The sequence below is a fragment of the Lepidochelys kempii genome, chromosome 21, assembly GCF_965140265.1.
Source record: "Lepidochelys kempii isolate rLepKem1 chromosome 21, rLepKem1.hap2, whole genome shotgun sequence".
Lineage (NCBI taxonomy): Eukaryota > Metazoa > Chordata > Testudines > Cheloniidae > Lepidochelys > Lepidochelys kempii.
This window is the reverse complement of record NC_133276.1, coordinates 15,216,617-15,239,360: the sequence shown is the minus strand read 5'-3', so window position 1 is coordinate 15,239,360 and position 22,744 is coordinate 15,216,617. Positions and strand designations below refer to the sequence as shown.

Sequence of the window (22,744 nt, the reverse complement as noted above, 5' to 3'; positions counted from 1 at the left end):
CCAGGAGGAGGAGGAAGAAAAGGCTGATTTAACTGGATGGGACAGGAAGGCCAAAGCACAGATGGTGGGAAAGAGGAAACCCAAGAGGGTGCGGAAGATGGTAGCATTGATGGGCAGAGTCAGCCCGAGCGACAGTCATGTTTCCAGCCAGCTGGGAAGTGACCACAGCCACACGCGCGCACACAGTCCAGGGCCCCGGGCCCTGTTAGCACCCAGGGAGAGGAGGAACATTCGTCTCTGCCTCGCGACCCCTCTGGGGAAGCCTCTCTGCTGGCTGGTAAGACATCCACCCTGAGCAGAAACACAGCCCGACCATGGCTTTGTGGCTGTGCAAACACCATTACCTCGAGTGACTCTGGGCCCACAGCCAGGACAAGGGCCCCAGAAAAGGCCCCTCACCTTTAGCTCAAGAGGGAAGGACCTGTGTATCTGGGGATAGCTCTACCTCCCCACGAGACTGATCTGTCCAGCAATTGTCTTGTCTGCAGGAACGTGGATTCCTCACAGCTACAGCTCACTTCATCGGATGGCTTATGCTCAAATAAATTGGTTAGTCTCTAAGGTGCCACAAGTCCTCCTTTTCTTTTTGCGAATACAGACTAACACGGCTGCTACTCTGAATCCTTACAGTGTGTGCAGGAAGCGGGACTGCCATCACATGCCCCAAGGGCACACCTGATGCAATCACTGAACTGCGGAGAGGAGGGGGAGCCGTGGAGCAGCCCACCAAGCAATTCAACTGCACATGCAGACAAGCCGCTGCGCTGGGTTTTGTAGCCACCGGTGCTTGGAACTATACCCCCGGCCCCTCTCCCTGCCCATTTGCGGGGCAGATGGGCTCTGGGTCACTGAGCTCACAGCTCTTCACAAAGGAACATTATTCGTCCCTCTTTGCAGAAGAGGAAATGGAGGCTCAGGGAGAGGAAGGGCCTGGCCTAGGATCGCGTAGTAATTCAGCAGGAGATCCGAGGATCTCAGGCATCCTCCCTCCCAGTCTGGTGCAGGCTGGCAAAGCGCTTTTGCTAGCTGAGCTCTGTCATTACCCCGGTAAAGAATCTGGCCCATTAACAGCATTACCTAATACCCCCTCGCTGCCTTCAATGTCAGATTGCTTGTTAAATCCCCACCTCTGCAAAAGCAGCGTTTCCATCAGCCCTTCGCCTTCCCCTCGCTCAAAGTCAGCACCCCTTCTCGCACGTTATTTATCAGCGCCCACAGATGAAGACAAGCGCGATGGAGACAGACTACCTTGGCATCCGTTCCAAATTTAGTTTGCTTGTGAGATGGTTGAATGTAGGTCTCTATGAATAGCGATGTGGTGTCTGAACGCGTGTTTAATAATTAAAGGGGCGACGGGGAAAGCACAGTGAGCGTTACTGTATGTTTGTTTGGTAGAACTTACATGTAATAAAAAGAAAAATGTATTTGGTCACCATGGGTCAGTCTTGTACCTTAAACATTCCCTATTAAACACATGCCAAAGAGCAAACCAAAGAAACTATTTTGTGCAAAACTCATCTACTCCAGAGCTATTGCACCTGCGCTGAACAACGAGGGCACTGCAGGAGATCATGATCGTCAATTGCAGATACGGTGCACAATATTTAGATGCACAATTAGGTACCCAAGGATGATGAAAATGTCATGTACACCAATGTGCTGCTGGCCGTGTGACCTGAGGCTCATAAGAGTTTTTTTGTGATGACCCAAGGGAGTGGGGAGGGGTCAGTGCTGAAGGGCCAGGGGTTTAAGACATAGAATCATAGAAGATTAGAGCTGGAAGAGACCTCAGGAGGTCATCTAGTCCAACCCCCTGCTCAAAGCAGGACCAATCCCCAATTAATCATCTCAGCCAGGGCTTTGTCAAGCTGGGCCTTAAAAACCTCTAAGGATGGAGATTCCACCACCTCCCTAGGGAACCCATTCCAGTGCTTCACCACCCTCCTACTGAAAAAGTTTTTCCTAATATCCAACCTAAACCTCCCCCACTGCAACTTGAGTCCATTACTCCTCGTTCTGTCATCTGCTACCACTGAGAACAGCCGAGCTCCCTCCTCTTCAGAACCCCCCTTCAGGTAGTTGAAGGCTGCTATCAAATCCCCCCTCATTCTTCTCTACTGCAGACTAAATAAGCCCAGTTCCCCCAGCCTTCCCTCATAAGTCATGTGCCCCAGCCCCCTGATCATTTTCGTTGCTCTCCGCTGGACTTTCTCCAATTTGTCCTTTCTGTAGTTGCGGGGGTGGGGAGGAGGGAAGGGCGCAAAACTGGACACAATACGCTAGATGTGGCCTCACCAGTGCCGAATAGAGGGGAAGAATCACTTCCCTCGATCTGCTGGCAATGCTCCTACTAATGCAGCCCAAAATGCCATTAGCCTTCTTGGCAACAAGGGCACACTGCTGACTCATATCCAGCTTCTCGTACACTGTAACCCCAAGGTCCTTTTCTGCAGAAATGCTGCTTAGCCAGTCTGTCCCCAGCCTGTTGCGGTGCATGGGATTCTTCCGTCCTAAGTGCAGGACTCTGCACTTGTCCTTGTTGAACCTCAGACTTCTTTTGGCCCAATCCTACAATTTGTCTAGGTCACTCTGGACCCTATCCCTACCCTCCAGCATATCTATCTCTCCCCCCAGCTTAGTGTCATCCGCAAACTTGCTGAGGGTGAAATCCATCCCATCATGAACCTCTGCCTCTTCAGAACAGAGTATACTTCCATCAGCTGCCAGCTATAGTAGCCTATTATCTTCTTCTGTGTTCTATTGTTTCCTTATTCTAAGAGCTGCTGCCACCCACCAGGATGTGGTGGCACATACAAGAACTCCTCAGTGTTCAGTAAGGGGTGAAACCACCGGCATCTCTCCACTCCTGTCTGTGCCAAATGAGCCATCATCCAGGCCGCCTTGGTCAGTAGTTTGTCCAATTGCAAAGCCTGGAATCCGTTGTTGATAGAACAGCCAGTTTCCTTCTGTATGCAAGCACCGCCTGGGTTTGCTGCGGCGAGACGAGCCCGTTTGCTTCTGTGTTTCCAGCTCCAACATGCTGGTGGCAGACAAACAAAGCTGCACGTATCCCTCCTGCCATGCCAAATTCCTGCTCATAAATCTGTCCCTGACCCACTGGCTTTGTTGTGGCATTTTCCAATAAAGCGCTTTCTACATCTGGAAGCAACCAGAGCAAAGGGCCTGCCAGCTGAATGCTCTTCTGGCACAGAGGGACGGATTAAATTATTCCTCCTCGTGCACGGGTAGCGATGACAGCCCCTCTACCTGGGCACTTCAAAGAGCTGCCATTCCCCTTTCCGCCAGCATCCGCCATCCCACGTGGCCCCCTTTCAAGGGCAAGGACAGGAGCACACTCAATATAAGCAGTTTACGAAGGGCCCCTGTCACGGAGTCCCCGGGGGATGCTCTGGAACTGCTCCCCATGAAGCCAGTCAGGACTCTGGGGCAGTTGCCTTTCTGAGAGCAGCCTGTCTTCAGGACACAAAGCTCACACAGCTTCCACCTTCCTGGGTCTGACCTCGGAGCATTCAGCATCCTCTGCCCCTCCGTGTGCTTCCCCCAGCGAGTCCGCTCAGGCGGGGCTCCTGGGGAAGCCAGAGGGTCCTGCACCCCAACTTCGCAGTCAGACATGACTCTCAGCCAGACAGTAAAACAGAGGTTTATTAGACGACAGGAACATGGTCTAACACAGAGCTTGTAGGTGCAGAGATCGGGACCCCTCAGCTGGGTCCATTTTGGGGGGCAGTGAGCCAGACAACCACGTCTGCCCTTCACTCCATGTCCCAGCCAGCCCCAAACTGACTCCCCTCCAGCCCCTCCTCCTCTGGGCTTTGTTCCTTTTCCGGGCCAAGAGGTCACCTGATTCCTTTGTTCTCCAACCCTTTAGCTCTCACCTTGCAGGGGGGAAGGGCCCAGGCCATCAGTGGCCAGGAAACAGGGTGTCGGCCATCCTTTGTGTCCAGACTCTTGCGCACACCTGCCCTCTAGGGCTCTGCAACGATCATACACCCTTATCCCACCACCTAGATACTTAAGAACTGCATAGGGGAAACTGAGGCACCCCCACACTATTCAGAGGAAACATTAAGAACAGTCCCACTTCGTCACAGCCCCATTACCAGGTAGTGCATCCAACTGCCTGCACCGCAATTTCCTTGACAAGTCAGCTTTTTAAATGGGGGGAGGGGAGAAAGAGGCCTTTTCCCCAAAGCCTCTAAACAAGCCGTAAAATAGATTGAGCATTAAACCCGGCCATCCTGCCAGGAATCAGGGCGAAGAGGCAGGGACAGCACGTTGCAACGGAGATGCTAGCAGAAGCCTTGGGATAGCTGCATGCATTGAGTCAGTGAATGTTTTCTCAGGAGATTGGGGGCGGATGAGGACTGGCCCAACAGAGGGCAAGGTTGGGTGGAAAATGGTCTCAGCCTTGTACATGGGCCATCTGGCATTTCCCCCTCCCTAGAAAGATAGTCACACCCTGGGATGGCACGTCCCTTCGACCAGGTTCACATCCCCTCCTACTTCACTCAGTCATCCCGGGGATTGGACCTCCTGAGGTCCCTTCCAACCCTAATCGTCTATGATTCTATGATCCCCAGAGGAGAAACACTCACTCTTCCCCATCTCTGAAAGCTGCCGGCCCGGTAGAGCCCATCATGAGAGAAGACGGCTCCGCTCCTTGGGGCCGAGAGAGAACAGGCTGCAGTGGAAATAGCCAACCTATTTCGGGGTATACTGACATGCGGGGAGCAGAGGCTGGGCTGGAAGACCTGGGGGTGCTGTCAGGCAGGAAATGAGGACCTCGCAGGCTGCAGGTCAGGTTTGAAGGAGAAGGGAGCCCAGGACAGGAATGGCGGGGTGGCACGGGGGAGGGGAGGGAAATTGGGCATAGGCAGAGCTAGGCGTGTGGTTGGGGAGTCCCGGCCTGGAGTAGCAGGGAGTGCAGAGTGATGCCAATTGGTAGAACCCCCTGCAGAGGAAGCCTCCACAGACCCTGCCCCGGTCAGCCTCAAATACAAAACCCACACAAAGCAGCAGTTGTTTTAAAGCAAGTTATCTCCCCAGACTCCAGCTGCAGCCCCAGCTCCCCTCATAGTCCCGATACCCTAGATCTGCCTTGAGCTCCCACCTGCTGCCTCACTCCACTGAGGGGAGCAGAATTACTCTGGATTCCCCCGGTGTAAGAGAGAGCAGGGTCCAGCTCAGTCCCCACCCCAAGCTGGAGTTCCCACTGGGGTGCGATATCATTTCCCGCGTCTATTGTGCCAGGGCCCTACACAGACATTGCTCTTCCCACTCGGGTGCTCAGCACGGGCATTGTGCTTGGGTTTTGCACCTTGCTGTGCTCAGCAGGGGAGAGAAGCTGCTGCTGACCCTGGGATCCTTCTGCCAACACCCGCTGGGTTGTACCCTGCTGGCCAGGGGCCTGGCTACGTTAAGGTCCTTACCATAAACACGGAGGGGAGGCACCTTAATGAAGCTGAATGACTGCTAAAGCTTTTCCGGGGTGGGAGCTTGCTGCAGTGGCTCAGAGACGGCCCCTCAGTTGGACTGATTGGATTGCACTGCTACGGCCTCCTATTCCCTGCAAGGAGTGCCCCAGACGTGGGGTATTGGCATCGCCCCTACAAAGGGTTAATTAACACCACCTCACCCTCAGGGCAGGGTCAACCCATTGGAGTTGGTTCTCATGAGGACGTTGTCACTCGCACTCCTGGCCCGGGGGTTGTCACTCGCACTCCTGGCCCGGGGAGCTCTTACAGAAAGCTCAGTGGTTATTTTCTCTGCCCCCCTACAGCCTCTCTACTGCTGCAGACACACGGCTCTGAGGCTAGCCCACCCCCTGCTATTCCTATGCCACTCACAGGGCCACACGAGAGGGCTCCCTAGGGCAAGGCAGCACACAAGGAGAGCATGCCTGCAGCCTCACCCCCTAGCAGTGAGCACTGGCCAGCCGGGCAGGAGGAAATCCATGGCCCCAAGGAACAGTTCACTCAGTCTGGGGGTCCTCCTCCCACCTCTGTCCTGCCTGGGCTTTGTCCCTAGACCCCTGCGCCAAGCCAGGTGCCACCCGAGTGGTGAGCGCTTCCCTGTCTGGGAAAAGCCTCCTGTAGCCAAGGCAGGGTGGGTGCAATGAAGGGACCCTGGGGGGTGGTGAGCAGAGCACAGAAATGCCTTTTCCAGACCTTGGCTCAGTTTGGGTGAAGAGCCGGGCTGCTCCTGATTCGATCCCAAGCCATTGGCGAAGAACCAACCCCACTAGGGCTCTGCGCCCTCCTGGAATGAAATTAAAACCCCAACAGGATTTCGGTGCCATCCCAGCATAGCCTCGGCTGCCTGCGTCTCAGGGACAGCCCCCAGGAAAGGAACCGGGGGAAGCATTGGCAGTCAGTGCCTGAACCGTGCCTCAACGTGGCAGCTCCTTGATAAGCTGTCAAGGCCTATTTCTGAGCCGGGATCACCCCATTGCTGGAAGCCCCCACCCATCACCCACACAAAGCTGCACACTGGCTGGATTCATCACGGTGCAGGTCAGAGAAATAGACTAAATTGGGCACACTCACATGTACCTCCCCTTCCCGCCCCCCCCCCATGTGTGAGCCTCTTTGGATCTCCTAGCACCGGGCCAGGGTCACATTCACCTCCCCTGGCTGTCAGGCTGGGCCCAGGCTGTCATGGGAGGTGGAGGTTTATTTCCTGGGTCTGGTGAGAAAGATCAGGCCCAGAACCACCTACAGGGCCTGTCTCCACTACTCCAGCTGGTACCTGATTTCTAACAACCGTTCACACTTGCTAGCCACTGCAGACAGGCCTCAGGAGTCAAGCGAACCTGCTTGGGACCCGGGCTTCCTTTGCCCATCTGGCAGGAGAACTAGACTGTCTGGAGGTGCCAAAATGCTACTGATTGTTTCCAAGCTGCCTGAAATTAGCAGCCGAGCTTCCCGGGGGAGGAGGAGATGTCAGAGAGAGACTGACTCTCTTTGAAGCCGATCTTGATGTTTCTCTCCCTGACAAACGTAATGTTTCAGCGCAGAACCACCGCTTTCCAGAGACGCTCCCTGTGTTCAGCAGCCAAGCAGCGATATTGCAACGCACAGTGCGCGCATGCGGAAGTGATGTTCCCCCCCGGCCCAGCCACAGAGAAGGAGAAGGGCTCTACTGCCAGGAGCAGCTAGATGAACCGATAGAGACCTTCTCCGGTAGCAGGCTGAGGTTTTTAGAGCGGAAGGAACAGGCCTCCACTCCCAGTGCCCCGAGCAGACGTGCGTTCCAGACCTGCCGGCCACTGCAGCGCCCAGCTCTGTTACGATGTTCTTGCATGGCAGGAACACCCTCCTTCCCGCAGTTTGAGTACGGGTGGGCCTGAGAGCTGCAGGAGCCCTGTCAGATGATCTAGTGGTGCCTTCTGGCCTTCAGAAATCGCTGAAAATGTCTCCTACCCAGTCATTGACCCCGCCTGAGCCTGCTTAGCTTGGGAGAGCTAATGGGCTCTAACCAACAGGCAGCTAACACCCTTCCCCCCAGTAAAACAGCCCATTTCCTCCCCTCTCCTCCAGCAGGGCCGGTGCCCTCCGCTCACGTGCCATGGCCACAGGAGTGAGAGGTTGAGTCAGTAGCCCAGGATTGCAGAGCACAACCTGCAGGGCCGCTCCCAGCCACGGGCACGGCTCGTTGGGAGGCAAACTCTCTCACGAGCACCACTCCCTGCAGAAGGTGGCTGGTGGAATGCACAGCACCAGACGCCGTGGCCTGGGCCACTGGAGGCCTGGGGCAGGGTCTCGGCTGCTCACCCGGAACGGGTGAGTCTAGTTTATTTCTGACACAGAGCCTCACTGCACAGGGACGGAGGGCGCCCCACTGCACGGGGCTATCTACGATTGGTCATCTTGTGCTGTCCAGCTTGCATCTGTCTCTCTCTAATCCAGAGTCACAATGATTCATGGCGATAATGAATCTACAGCGACATATTTAGAATGCGTCCGTATGAACACACCTTGGGCTGAAGAGGATTGAGGACTGAGGAGTCGAAGCAGCATGTGGGTCATCAGCTGGTGGGCTAACTCCTGGCTTCCTTACGCCACTCAGACTCATGCAGAACTGTCCCTGAAATCAACAGGAGTTTTGCCAGAGTAAAACCTGACTAAGAACTTCAGGCGTTTGCCCAACAATGAAGCCTATATTTCCAAGCATCTCTCATTCGAAAGCATTAATGGCACATGCGGCTTGGCCCAGTGTGATGGGCAAGGATTGTTTTCCGCAATTACAGAGGGGGAAACTGAGGCACAGAGATGCACCATTACTTACCTCAGGTCCCTTGACTTAATGTGCAAGCTGGGAAGAGAACCCATATAGCTCTAGGAAGCTCCATTAGCTGAAAAGTGCTGGGTCCCCAGGGAAGGATTCCAGAGGAGGGTGTGGAGGGGATTTTGCGATGTACAGGTTTTATCTTACTCATTAACTAAATGGCCAGTGTGCGTGTTTATTTCGACAGATAAATGAACCTCTCCACAGCTCTAGGCACAGACCAATACTGACAGGGATAGTTAATAAACCCAGTGGTCCAAAACAAGACTCCCAAACCCTTCAAAATGTGTTTCTCCCTTCCCCTCTGCACTGCCTTATTCAACCCCCCCACAGAGAAACCTTGAAGCCTTGAAACAGATCCTGAACGTCACCAGACCCAAACTCTGCAAACCTAGGGGCGGGGCTGGCCACCACAACCTGCCCTTTTAACCCGTTTGGGCCCCAGCCGATGTCCCAGGATCGCCTGCAGAGTGAGGTGGGCCAGCTAGGACAGGGTTGGGTGGAGCCCTGCACGGTACGAATTCCTCCAGCCTGCACACCCCCGATACGCTCCAGGCAGTGCCAATGATGGAATGAGCCGCTAGCAGGCAGCTCGCTCTCCAGGAGCCAGCTCCACAGCTGCTGCAAGGCAGCAGGGCTCCATCGATGCTGTGCTGGTTTATGCCAGCTGAGGCCCCTAACGTGGTAGGGCTCCAGCCGCCACTTCTGCTGCCACCCCAACCATAGCTTTGGAGGGTTCTGGGGGAGTCCGAAGGGCCCTGAGTTTGCGTGTGGCTTGGGAAGGCTTCCCCCAACCCCTCGAGCCCTCCACCTGGCTGGAAACACCCTAAGAACAGCCCTTCCTGGGGTACCTCAGTGTTCTGGGTCGGTGCAAGCAAGCCGCTCGACCCAGCCCCGGCATCACAGGCTGCTCGGCGTCAGCTCAGCCATAGAAACGGGCACCCCCTTAGGGGCTGTCTCTTACTTCTCCTAAGCTAGTCTTGTCGAGCCCGGGCAGGGCAGATGCCTGGGCCTCCCTCACCCCTGGACTCTGCCTCCATCACTAAGAGTAGCACACGACAGAGTACATGCAGCAGCCGTGTGTACGGACATGCATGTTGCTCTACTGCCACCTAGGGACACGTGGAGTAATGGCCAGGGGTGGGGAGAAGCATAGGCTAGTGGTCCAAAGGGCCGAGATGAGGATTGGGTCCTATTCCCAGCCCTTCCAGTGATGCCACACTGTGCCTCAGTTTCCCTGTTTAATGGGGATCATGACACTGATCTACATCACAAGGCGTATGAGGTTTAGTTCATTAACCTATGCAATGGGCTTCGAGAGCCTTGGCTGGAAGGTACCCCTGCTAGGCCATGAGCCACAGATAGGAATTCCAGCTGTTGTAACTAAGCATGGGTCTGGGACCTTAAGCTACTGGCCTCCTTGTGCCCGACACCTGGCCTGGAGCTGTCAACTCTAGGCAGGGAACAGGGAAAACTCAGTCTCCATGGGGCACCTCAGCTGAGCTGCCAGCAACAGGATCACTCACCCCACTTAGTCTTGGTCTGAGACCCACCAACTCATCTCACACAGTCCCTGACCAGCCATCAGCTGGTAACAGCTTCCAGTCACTAGCCCCAGGGGCTGCATTTCAGCTGAGCTGCCGGTTCCCACTTTCTTTACTGGGTCCTAAGGGCACCCACGGGTGTTCACAGAGCACCAGCAGGGCACACACCTGAGCTACATCTAGGCTACAATGTCACCAATTCTCACCATGCTAGTGCAAGTCTCAGGATAGCAGGTGCTTTTTCTCTCATTGGAGCCTGTTTTTGAAGTTTTTTTGTTGAAGAAGAATTGCCACTTTTAGGTCTGTAGTCGAGTGACCAGAGAGACTGAAGTGTTCTCCAACTGTTTTTTTCAGAGTAACAGCTGTGTTAGTCTGTATTCGCAAAAAGAAAAGGAGTATGCTCAAATAAATTGGTTAGTCTCTAAGGTGCCACAAGTCCTCCTTTTCTTTTTGCAACTGGTTTTTGAATGTTATAATTCTTGACGTCTGATTTGTGTCCATTTATTCTTTTACGTAGAGACTGTCCAGTTTGAGCAATGTACATGGCAGAGGGGCAGTCTCTACGTAAAAGAATAAATGGACACAAATCAGACGTCAAGAATTATAACATTCAAAAACCAGTCGGAGAACACTTCAATCTCTCTGGTCACTCAATTACAGACCTAACACTGGCAATTCTTCTTCCACAAAAAAACTTCAAAAACAGACTCCAACGAGAGACTGCTGAATTGGAATTAATTTGCAAACTGGACACAATTAACTTAGGCTTGAATAGAAGCTGGGAGTGGATGGGTCATTACACAAAGTAAAACTATTTCCCCATGTTTATCTCCCCCCCACCCCCCATTGTTCCTCAGACATTCTGGTCAACTGCTGGAAATGGCCCACCTTGATTATCACTCCGAAAGGGTCCCCCGTGTCCCCCCAGCCGCTCTCCTGCTGGTAATAGCTCACCTTAAGTGATCACTCTCATTACAGTGTGTATGGTAACACCCATTGTTTCATGTTCTCTGTGTATATAAATCTCCCCACTGTATTTTCCACTGAATGCATCCGATGAAGTGAGCTGTAGCCCACGAAAGCTGATGCTCAAATAAATTGGTTAGTCTCTAAGGTGCCACAAGTCCTCCTGTTCTTTTTGCAGATATAGACGGACACGGCTGCTACTCTGAAACCTGAAAATAAGCTGTTCTCTTCATTATGTGATCAGGCCTATGAATCAAGGGACCCCAAACACACACCCTTCCCTGGAGAGTGCTTTCCACTCTTGATTGCGTTTCCACCTGCCCAGGGCAGGAAGGGGAAGGGCTGCTGGAAGGGTGGGACAGGCAGCACTATCCTAGCAGCCACTTGGTAACAGATCCTAATCGGGCTTCCCCCGGACTCCTCTGTGGAGGGGTGTGATCTCACACAGCACTAAGGGCCAGATGCCGTGACTGGGCCTCACAGTCTCTCATGTCAGCCTGTGTCAGGCAGTGAGAGCGGGCCTAGGGCCCAGATCCTCAAGGATGTGTAGGTGCCTAACTCCCAGCGAGCCCGCCTAAGTGTCCACACAGAGTTCACAGGAGCCCTCAGCCCCAGTGGGTTAGCATCACCCCAGGTAGATGCTGGTTCCTGCTGGTGTATGGCAGGGAGCAGGGACCTCGGTGGCAGGAAGCCTTGCTGGGATGCAAAGCTTCCCCTCTGCCAGGGAGCTACGGAGGCCAGCAAGCCTGAGAGCCATTCCCGGCGGCCGGCTTGCAGCCTGATTCCTCAGGGGCAGGCGAATAGCAGGGTTTCAGTAAAAGCACCGCCTCGTCCGAGAGAACTGCTCCAGCTGGACCCAACAGCCACCCAAGAGCTGAGTAAGGGATGAGTCGCGGTAGCAGCGATTGTGATCGCTATTCACCCATCCCCACCCAACAGCACCTCCCCACGCCGGCCAGTGACTACCTAGAGCATCTATTCCCCCTCCCAGAGTCCGTCTCCAAATAGAACTAAATAAAACATGAACCGACACAGGTCCTAGTCACAGACTCAGCCCCGGCCCCTCCTTGTCCCCTTCGCTCTCTTTTTTGTAGTCTAAATTCTTGATGCCTCCTCACTCCCCGCTTTGGGGCCCAATTTTGTCCCTTTAAAATCACTGGCACAATGCACATTGGCTCCGGGGGAGCGACATCAGGCCTTTGTCCACAATCAGAGGAGTCCAGTATCCTCCAGGACAGAGCCTCTGCCTGTGGGATTTTCAGCCTATCCAAAGCACGAAGTGCTGGAAATCTGGCCGGAATGCCTAATCACCATGCAGAATCTTTGGGACCTAACATTTCAGATCAGTGTCCTGACTTCTGGACGTGTAACTGTTACATGGGTGGGAGTGCACGGGGGGTGCCATTAGATGGTCTCGCTCCGTCTGTTTTTCTAAACGCAAGTTAGATCTTGAAGAAATGCTTATTGCTAGATGCGGTGCAGTTTTTTTTAGAAGAGGCTGAGCAGATCCCAGTGTTTTAGAAGAGGCTGAGCAGATCCCAGATCTCCAGCCAAGTCTGTTCTGCCTCAATCTCTGACTGAGAAGCATCCTTTGCCATAGCTGCTGCCCACAGGTTTTCCCCACGTAAACCAGGCAACACTGTCGGGTGCCAAAACTTTACAGGGTGCCACAGGATGATCTTCAGCTTCGAGAATATAGGCCTCTCTGCTCCTTGTTCCATTAGGCTGGGTCCACTAGATGCTCCCTGGGGTCACCCAGACTTGACCTCAACTGGTCTCTGAGAGACTCCAGCTGCAAGCCCCTGGCTCTTTTGACAGTTTTCTAGTATTGATCAGAATAAAAGCATTTGGTCACGTACCAGGGAAATCAAATTCAGATAGTCCCCTGGAATGGCCCATCGAACCCGTACAGGATCCCATCGATGCTCCGGGGAAGTCAAGGACCAGTCTATAATGCTCCCAGCCAATTACAAACTGGTGTTTGAGGGGGGAGGGGAATGCTCATTAACAGGCCACAGGTGAGAGGACACTGGCCAGGAAGGGGTTGTTGAGGCACTTGGCCCTTTCATCCCGGCTGCCAGGTGGCCTCTGGTGCCAGAGACAGGAGTTCTGGGGCCAGCTGCAGGGGCAGTAGCTGCACCCGTGTCCAGCTGGCAGGGTGCCCTGTGTGGTCACCATCCCTGTGTTTGTTCCGTGGGGCAGAGAGCCACAAGGCAACACTGAGTCCCCACAGAAACGGCCATCTGGACCACGCAGGCTGCATCCTCAAGTCCTGCCACACAACATCGTCCCCGGCTGGCCAGGACACAGGGCAGACCATGGAGTTCGGGGCTGCCCCGCCAGTCTGGGGGTGGGTGGCAATCACAGGCCACTGCTCCTCACTCCCACGTCTGCTCTATGTCCTATGGAAGTGCGAGGGAGACGTCATCCCGGCACCTCGGAGAGCTGGGATCAGCTCCCAGCCAGGCCACAATCTCTCGGGCTCCAATACAGGAACCTGGCTGGATAGACACAGGTGGGGAAAGTGGGCTCCAGGTTTAATTACCCCGCTGCTGCTGCTTCCCCTTCTGGCTAGCCTGGCCCAGGACAGCTACCGAGCAAATCCACAACTGAACACCCTGCGCCGCTCCTGCTCTCTGGACCGAGTCGCACCCCAGCAGGAGGAGCGGGCAGCGGGCAGCCTGGCTTCCAAGCCCTTCAGCGCACTGTTTAATTCCTCCAAGGCAGAGGGAATTGACCTGCAGCTGGCTCCATCACTCCCCAGCCCAAGCTTTGCGGACACACCGGGCTCTGTGGGCACGGGGCTGTAACTGAAGGGGAAGGGCCAGCCTGGAGTTTCAGTGAGATACCAGCTCCTTCTACCGAGCGAGCCAGAAACTGCACCCAAAATACAAAGGCCTGGCTGGTTCTGATTCCCTCCTTAATATCCCTACCTAATGAATGCAAATAAACAGCGGGAGCAGCCATTTCACAGGCCACCCTGCTGGCACCATTCCCTCCGATGCCTCTTCAGTGCAGCTAGCCAGGTTTCTGCCCCCTGGCACTGATTCCCCACGTGGGTCCCTGCTGCTCTGGTGGGAGATGTGTGGCTGGATAGACACAATACACCCAGCCCCGCGCACCGCTGAGAGAGATGGAGTCCAACCCTAGGAGGTTTCATTCATCAATTTCTGATCAGTGCCCGGCTGGACTTCCCAGCCCCTTGGGCCTGGGTGTGGGAACTCCAGAGCCTGCTTCTAATTTTTTATACCAGTTTATACCCCGACTCCTGGGTCCAGGCACCGTAAATCCCATACTTGGCTTCTCCCCGAAACAGAGCTCAGAGGTTGTGGCTCCATTACGATCTGGCCAAGCTTCCGAGACAATGAGATCCATGTGGCCACTGAACAGCCTTCCCGAGGGAAGGGGTGGGAGCCCATAACTGGGGCTATGTTAAACCAGACACCGCCAAGCACTAGGAAACTCCCCTGCCCTGGGGGATGGCCAGGCTGGGAACTTACAGGCCCTTTCCACCACTAACCTCTCTGGAAAATACCAGAGCATTGACCAGTCCTGGTTCAGAGCACAGAGCCATTGGCACTCGTCTTTTACTGTGCAACGCTCTAGGATTTTTAATCAGGGCAATTCCTGTTGCAACCCCCTGGAAGGGGATTCCCTTCTGGTGCGCTGAGGCCCCTGTCCTGCCCATGGCATTCTGGGATGCCGGCTGGCTTTTATGTTACGTTCTTATGTTACAGAGAGCAAATCAGCAGGGAGGTTGCGTTTCCTTCTGCTAATGCAGGATCCATTAGCTATTTAAATGCTGGCTGCAGTGCTCTCTGGGAAATCTCCCACTGCTACCAGCACTGGTTTGACCCTACTGGTGGTCTCAGCGGTAGTGCAGACAGGGCTCAGGGAGCGGCTGGATTTGTTACTGGACCACCCTCCACGCCTGCTGTGCAACTGAAGGCTTTTGCTCCAGGGGCTGTTAGCACTGCAAACCACCTCCCATCCTTGAGGCTTGCTCCCTGGGCAATGCAGAGGCAGGGTGCTTTAGCCCCTGGTAGGGGAGAAGCAAGCCTATTGCTGTGACGTCCATCTCTGCAGCTCCGATGTCCCTGTCTGGGTCTCCTGTACTGTACCCAGGGCTTAATTTGTAATGAAAGAGGTGCTGGGGCTCAAGCCAGTTTTTTACATTCATAACCAATGCAGCAATGAACTGCCAGGCCTAGATGTGCCGGGGCTCAGCTCTGGCACAAAGTAAGGACTGCCTGTACCCCAAAGATCCCATGGAGCAGCTCAAGTTTAGGACAGCGTGCATCCAGCTGCAGGGCTAGTGGGGAGTCGGCACCCCACAGCGGACATAGCGCTGTGGCTGTGGGGAATGCATGCAGCCCCGTGACAGGCTGGTGGACAATCCACAGGAGTGCTGGCGGGAGCTGCAGGGAAACTACACAGCTCCTTTGATCTGTGAACCAAAGCGCCGGCATCTCCCACCCAAGACCGGTGATGCAGCACCCGCCGAGAGAGGTTCCGTGTGACTGACACGCCGCTCGGGAACAAATCACAGCGCGGACCCAGCACCCCCTGTCCCGAGGCCCCGCGGTGGGACTGGGAGAATGGCACAGGCTGAGCGAGGGGTGGGTAAGATCTGTCTGGTTCCAGCCCTTCACGACCCCACCTTCCCCAGGGGATGGTCCAACAAGCTGTTCCTCCGGCTTTTAAAGAGCCCTCCCCAGAGCAGGTGAGGATCGTATGTCACCCACTCCCCACTTTCTCTCTCGACGGGTGACATCTGGCCTGGCGCTCGCAGCCTCAAACCGTGGCCGGAAACACCTTTTTCCTGTCCGCTGGGCTGCAGCGCAGGGCTGAAGCAGGAAAATCCTTGCATCTCAGCAAGTTATTTATAACCCATCTCTCAGCTATGGGGGTCTGCTCCTCTGACACTGACGGGCCAGAATTAGACACGCTGACCCATCTAAACGCTGCTTTTGTCCCAGGCCGTTGGAGTTCCCGGGCCAGGCCCAGTTACCCAGGCACAGCGGCTCCCTGACACAGAGCACCGAGACCCGCAGGGTCCAGAAATCACTGGCGTGTGCAGCAACAGGGTAACAGAAGGCATCTAACGTGCAGTCATACGCCCACGGGCCCCATTCACCCCTGGGAATGCCGGGGATTTCAGCAGGGTCACACCAGGGACAGATTGACCGCTGTGCTGGGGCTCCTCCTCCTCCATTTCCAGGTATTCCTTCTGCTCTGGTTCCCCTGCCCCCTTCCTTGATTTCTCCACCCCTTCTCTGCTCCGATCCCCTGCCCCCCGTGTCCTGTCTTGATCCCCTGGCCCCTCTCTGCTCTGATCCCCAGTCCCTCTGCATCCTGATCCCCTTCCACCCTGCCTCAATCCTACCCCCCGCCCCCGGCTCTGGTGCCCTTTGCCCTGGCCTGGCAGGTGCAGCCAGCGGCAGCGCCTGGGGGGCTAGACCCACACAGAGATGCTGTTTGCCCGCAGGGGCCTGCCTGGCTCATGGGAACCCCGTTTCCCCTCCAAGACAGGCTGAATGCCACATCCCCCTTCCTGTTCCCAGGCCAGTGGAACCCTGCGGCTCCCACGCCCTGCTTTGGCTGGACTGTTTCTGGAGGCTTATGAGGCTGCTGCTGAGCCCCTGGGCCTATCCCTAGGCTCAAGCTCTCGAGGCTTATACTTTGCGCTCCAGCGGTCCCAAGTTCAATCCCCGAGACGGCTCAGCCAGGCACCCTTGTAGCTTTGCTACAGCCCTGGGATGGGCCAGCCACCATAACGGACCCTGCACTGCCTGCAGCCTTGAACCCCAAAGGCGGCTCTCCTCCAGCATCCCTCCCCTCACCCCCATTACAGCCCCCCGAGCTTTGCAAGCTCCCACGTCGCCAGACCACCCCACCCCCGGCAGCCCATGCGAGATCCCACCACATCCTGCTTCTTGTTTCTGCCCATGTTGCCTCCAGCACGTCCTTTTCCAATCCCCCTCTGCACCCCAATCCCTACCCGATACCCTCCCCCACCGTCACACCCTGTCTTCCAGGGGCCTGAGCAATTCTGGCCATTTCTCAGGAACAGAGCCAGCTCCCAAATGACCACGTGATCAGTGCGCCTCTGTCCTCGTCCTGCCCCATCGCCTCCCCCACCTCCTGTCGTTTTCGTGGCCTGTAAGCTCTCTGGGGCAGGGACTCCATGGGGCCGTGCACCTCTGCAGCACTACATAGGGAGCAATAGCAGTGCTGTGTCCTATGGCGGCATCTGCCGCCCAATTTATGCAAGGAAATATTTATTTTACACGGTGCATAACTGGCCTGTGGAACTCACTGCCACTGGATACCACTGAGGCCAAGGGCCCTGGAGGAGTCAAAGACGGATTGGTAATGAGAACAGCCCCAGCTACATTATGGGTTAAAAAATAAGGCTATAATCCTCCTGCTTCAGAGCCTGAGCCATCCTCTAACTGATGGGATCAGGAAGAAACTCCTCTCTGAGCAGGTTGTTCCATAATTGTCCAGGGTAGGTGGGGGCGTTGGGGGTGTTCTTGCACCTTCCTCTGAATCAGCTGGTGCCAGGCACTGTCAGAGCCAGGATACTGGCTTAGGTGGCCCCTGGTCTGATCTAGGCTGGCCAGGCCTGTGTCTGGGTCTGCTCTGCTAGTAAAATGACAGGTTTCAGAGTAGCAGCCGGGTTAGTCTGTATTCGCAGAAAGAAAAGGAGGACGTGTGGCACCTTAGAGACTAACCCATTTATTGGAGCATGAGCTTTCGTGAGCTACAGCTCACTTGTGCTCAAATAAATGGGTTAGTCTCTAAGGTGCCACACGTCCTCCTGTTCTTTCTGCTAGTAAAGCTTCCAGAGAACCAGGCCTGAAAATAAGGGCCTGGACCAACCAAGGAAAGTCTCCAGCTCATACAGGACGTTTGGCACCAGAACATGGCCCACTGCGTTCCGGGGCACCAGCCCGGAACAGAATCCGCCCTTGCCCTGCCACACGCCCAGCTCTCCTGCCCCCCAACACGCTGTGCTACGCCCACTCGTGGGTAGCCCCGCGGTGGTGAGACGCTGCTGGAATGCACCGCAGGCCCCAGCCAGACGGGGCGGGAGGAGCCAAGCAGCCGGCTCAGCCCAGAGCTCTTCTGGCCGAGTCCCGAGGGGAGGCTGGAGGCCTCCCAGGGCTTAGAGTCAGCTCTGCAGGAAGCAGGACAGACCCCTGCCCTCTGGGCACCTTGGCACCTGTATGGCAGTGCCGATCCTGGCAGCTGAGAGGCCTGCTCCTTCACCCAGCAATCAGGGCAAGGGTCTGTCCCCCTGGCCCTGCTCAGCTGGGTCTCTGGGGGCGGGATCTGAGGCACCTTGTAGCTTACAATCACCTTGGGTGTTCCCTTCCTTTGCCGAGACTTGGTGGCCGGCCTCCTGCCCCCCTCTACTCTTGCTGCCCAGCGTGTCTGCCAGGCGGGCGGCCAACACATCAGCTGCACAGCTGGAAGGGGAGCCCAGGTCTCTGCCTCCTTGGCTCAAGCCACTGGCCCAGGGCGCTGCACGGGTGGAAGCTGGTCTCTGCAGATCTTGGAAACACACAACCACCCCATGGTGCTCCTGCGGATCCAGAGCCTGGGCCTGACTCCGGGGGGCTGAGGGATGTCAGGGCAGGAGGAGGGGGCCAACAAGCTCTCTACTCCTTGAGAGGCTCTGTGGTCCTCTGGCTCCGGTGTCATCCCCTACAGGGTATCCAGTTACTCAGCATTCTGGTAAATGACAGCCCAGCAGAGCGCTGTAACCTGAGAGAGCCAGTCCCACCGTCCCCCAGAAACAGCAGCTCCCCACCAGCCAGCATCCCTGAGATCACCCAGAGTGACACATCGATAGCAGCTGGGATTCCATGGGGGGAGGGGGGAATGATTTCTGGCCTCAGTTTCCCCAGATGTAAGATGGGGTGATAATATGGGCCGCACCCCAGCACGGAGGGAGGGGGGCGTATGGGTGAACGTGAGTGGCAGGGAGGTGGCATAAAGAGTGTCCTTCTGGCGTGGATGGCGTCCTGTTAACCTAGGCATCAGCCAGCAGCAGGAGGGAGGATGGGCTCACAGGCGAGGCACTAGGGAGGTCTGGGTTAATTCCCAGCTCTGACTGAGCCCATGCTATGGGGATGGAGCCATGCAAGGACCTGGGCAGAGAGTATCAGTGCAGAGGCATTACAGGGCAGGAAATGACATTGGATGGGTGATGTGGTTCGGGCGTTTGCAGGGGTGGTGGTCTCAGGGTATTGTCTAGCTCTGACCTGGACAGTGCAAGGGAGGTGCAATTCCCACTGACATGCTCGCCCTGACTCGGCTGAGGTCTGTGGTGTGCCAGGAGCTCCCTTGGTTTAACACCAGATGGCATTAAAGGAAGCTAAAGTCCACGTGCCCCTTTCCTGCTTAGCCACATGCAATCACCGAGGCTGCCCCGGGGTGAATGGAAGGGGGAGGCAGACAGCATCCAGACAATCTCTGTGTTCAAATGAGGTCCGCACTATGAGAGGGTGTGAGCACCCCTGGAGCCCCACGTCTGTCCTGTCAGGCATGCCAGGGTGTTAATAATCCCACGTCTGGAACTTACAGGGCATTTGGCCCGCAGGCCCCGCCTGGAGACTCAGGGGTGGAGCATGGTGCGGACTAGACCTCCAGATCCAAATGCCCCAGAGGTACTGGAAATACGTTTCCAGAGCAAACATCCGAATGAAGCTCCTCGCCTTGGTAAGCACAGGGGGGACAAACAGTATCAAGCCGATGGGAATGTCCCCAGCCGTTAACATCTGCAGACACGTGATGAGCAAACCACTGCAGCAGCGATACGGATCGCGTGCCGGATGGGCAGCAAAGGGCCCCCCCCGCAGGCCGAGCAGAGCGGGTGCCCGCCCATGGGCTGGCGCTCAGTGTGCAGGAACAGCTTGTGCCCTGGCAGAACTTTTCACCCGAGACCTCCACGTGCTTTGCAAACACGCGGGCGTTGAACCTCCTGACCCCTTCTGGCAGGAGGGCACGCCCCATAGCAGTGCCTGCATTTTACAGATGGGGAATTGGGCACAGAAAGGCTTGGGCCAACATCTTTAGAAGTGGCCAGTGATTTTGGGGGCCTCTATTTCTGCATGGCCAACCCAAACACCTGCGGAGTGGCTAGGGTACTGGACTGGGAGTTGGAAGAGCTGGGATCTTTACTGTTGTGCCTCCTCTGTGCCTCAGTTTCCCCCGGCCTATCTTATCTATTTGGATTGTGAGCTCTTTGAGGCAGAGGCCCGCTCTCCCTCAGGGCAGCGCCCAGCACAATGAGGCCCTGATACCTGCCTTAGGATGTGAGTCTAAGACAAATAATGAATAATAATTGAAAATTTTTGCCTAAGAAACTTGACCAAGGTCACAGAGCAGGTGAGTGGCAGAACTCAGGCGTCCTGCCTCTCCCAGTCTCCTGCTGTAGCACGCTGCCTCCCCGGTGATCATGACTAGCCCTGCTCTCCTATCTGCCTCAGCTTCCGCCAGACTAAGAACGCCACTTACTGAGTCCAGTTCTCACTTCCTCCAGTGAAAATCCCCTTCCCTGCCTGCTAGGCTTACTCCCCAGCACATCACTGCCCGTCGCGAGTTATCCCCCATGGCGTACCAGGGGCACGGCCAGCCCAGTCAGGAACAGACACTGCAGAGTCCCATAGTGACACCGGGAATCTCCACAGTGAGCCAGGCTGTGGGACTGCCTCCCCCCGCCACACCCTGCCAGCCAGAGCCCGGGAAACGCCCTGCCTGGAGAGATGCCTCCCCAGCACTGGGCTGGGAGCCGCAGGGCTTGGGAAGTTTCTCACTGCTCGCTTCCCGCCGTGCGTTCACCCTGCGGATCCCCACGTCCCAGACACAGCACGTGCCTCGGGCCAGGTTGCCCCCCCATGCCCTGCCAGGGAAGGCACACAGGAGGGGCCAGATCATAGTGGGGAGCAGAGAGCTGCATGGGCATGAGGGCCTGCTCCGCCCTGGGGCAGGGGGCTTCCCACCTGGTGACAGGACCACGCAGCTGGCTCTGCGTCAGGGCACACGGGGGCTCTCGGTAGGGCTGGGCAGTCACTCAGGAAGACTCTACCCCCACTGAGACCTGGGCACACCCAATGGCGCTCTGCCGGATTCATACCACAGCCCCTGTGAACGGGTTGGCCCCTGGCCTTTTGCCACCAGGGTCCTGTGCTCCCCTCTGGGCCAACCCGCCTGCCAGAGGGGCAAGGGGTGGGCAAGGGGTGGCCCAGAGGGCAGTGTCATCAGGAATGTGCCGTACGGCACAGAGCTCCTCCCCTGTCACCTCCGGGCAGATGTAAACCCAGGTGGCAGGGGCTTCCCCCGACCCTCCCAACCTCACATCGGGACCTCCCTGCCCCGGCTTGCCCCCTGGCTGCCAGCGCCGCCAGACCAGCAGCGGAAAATCAAACCCAGGCAACCTCCTGGCTTCGAGGGGCCGCCAGCGCCCCGGCACTCACCGTGCGATGCCCCGGTCACCACCTCATCCTCACGCCGACTGGAGACGGCCGTTCATCATCGGTTCCCCCCGAAAGCTCCTCCCGGGGCTTCCCGTCTCGCTGCCAGACCCGCAGCATAGAAGCCGTGGGGAGGGAGCCCCACACGCCGCTCACGGCCTCTCAGCTCCAGCTGGTGACTAAGGAAACTGCCGGCTTTGGCTTCCACTTCACAATGGGAACAACAGCAGCATCCTGAACAAAGTGTCTGTCCCCCCGGGACCGTCGGCGGGGAGGGGGAGTCACGTGGGCCTGTGCCCCTCAGGCACGCGCCAGCTCTTTATGCTGCTGGCTGAGGGGAGGGTGCCAGGTGGCTGTTGTGACGCCACACACTCACACTCACACACTCACACACACTCACACACACACTCAGGATTTTTGATGCTGCTTGCTCGGTGCCAGCTTACCCCACACGTGGGTGTGGGCGGACGCGTCCGGTGCATTGCCAGACTCTCTCATTGCGGAGCTCTCCGCCAGCGCTCGCTAACCCTTTCCTTCCCAGGCCTGGCTCCTGAGAGAGCCATTGCAGATGCTGATCCTGCCAAGCCTTGCTCCCGGCTCTGTCCAGAGCAGGCAGGAAACCACCCCAGTTGTTCGCTTCCTTCAGTTAAGGGCGACCCCGCCAATTGTCTTTCAGCACAGGGTGTGTGGCCCGGGGCCTGGGGCCCGAGCGGCCAGGATGTCCTGGGTTCTGGGGCACTCTCTGAGAGGGAAGCGTGACCTCGTGCTTAGCGCAGGGCTCTGGGAGGGGAGTGTTTAGAAGAGGGGGGTGGGAAGCAGGACTCCTGGGTTCTGTTCCTGGCTCTGCCATTGACTCACTCAGTTGCCTTTGTCGAGTCACTTCTCCTGGTATTGCCAGCTGCAAACAGTAAAAAAAAAAAAAAAAAATCAAGAGTTAAACAGCCCAGATAATCATGAGATTTGTTTGGAAAGATCACATCGTCTTTAGCAACTGCCTGCTGATTTTGCACCGCCCCATCCCCGTGCCTCTCCAACGTGCGTGCGACAGTCATGTGAACCTGACTTACCTCCCCACTGTGGGGGTGACAATCACAGCTTCACTGGCTCTCACAAATCCATCGGGAGAGGGGATTTTGTGTCCCTCCCCCACTACAGGAGCACTCCCTAGTGAGCCCAATTGAGATCAGGACCCTAGTGTGTTTGGTGCTGTACGAACACAGAGCAGGAGAAAGGGCCTACCCCGGAGAGCTAACAGCCTACTGAAAACCTGGCAGTGGGCTTGGGACAAGGAAGCTGGAACTGAGACCCACCAAACTCATCCCATCTAGGAGCCTCCAAAGATCCATGAGTCAGAAACAGTTTTCGTCCCTGCAGCACTGGACGAGATTCACCCAAGTGCCCTGCATCCAAGGGCTCTGCAGCTCGCTAGTGATGCCCTGGGGC

The 22,744-nt window shown here is 56.3% G+C and overlaps 1 protein-coding gene across 1 annotated transcript in view; it reads right to left on the bottom strand.

The window, feature by feature from the left end:
* The window catches only part of NAV1 (neuron navigator 1), a 292,762-nt gene extending 271,219 nt beyond the window's left edge, over positions 1 to 21,543 (bottom strand). Inside the window, exon 1 of the mRNA XM_073319526.1 lies at positions 21,305 to 21,543. The gene's annotated coding sequence lies outside the window, so the exon portion shown is untranslated. The remainder of the gene's footprint in view (positions 1 to 21,304) is intronic.
* Positions 21,544 to 22,744: the final 1,201 nt, after the last annotated feature.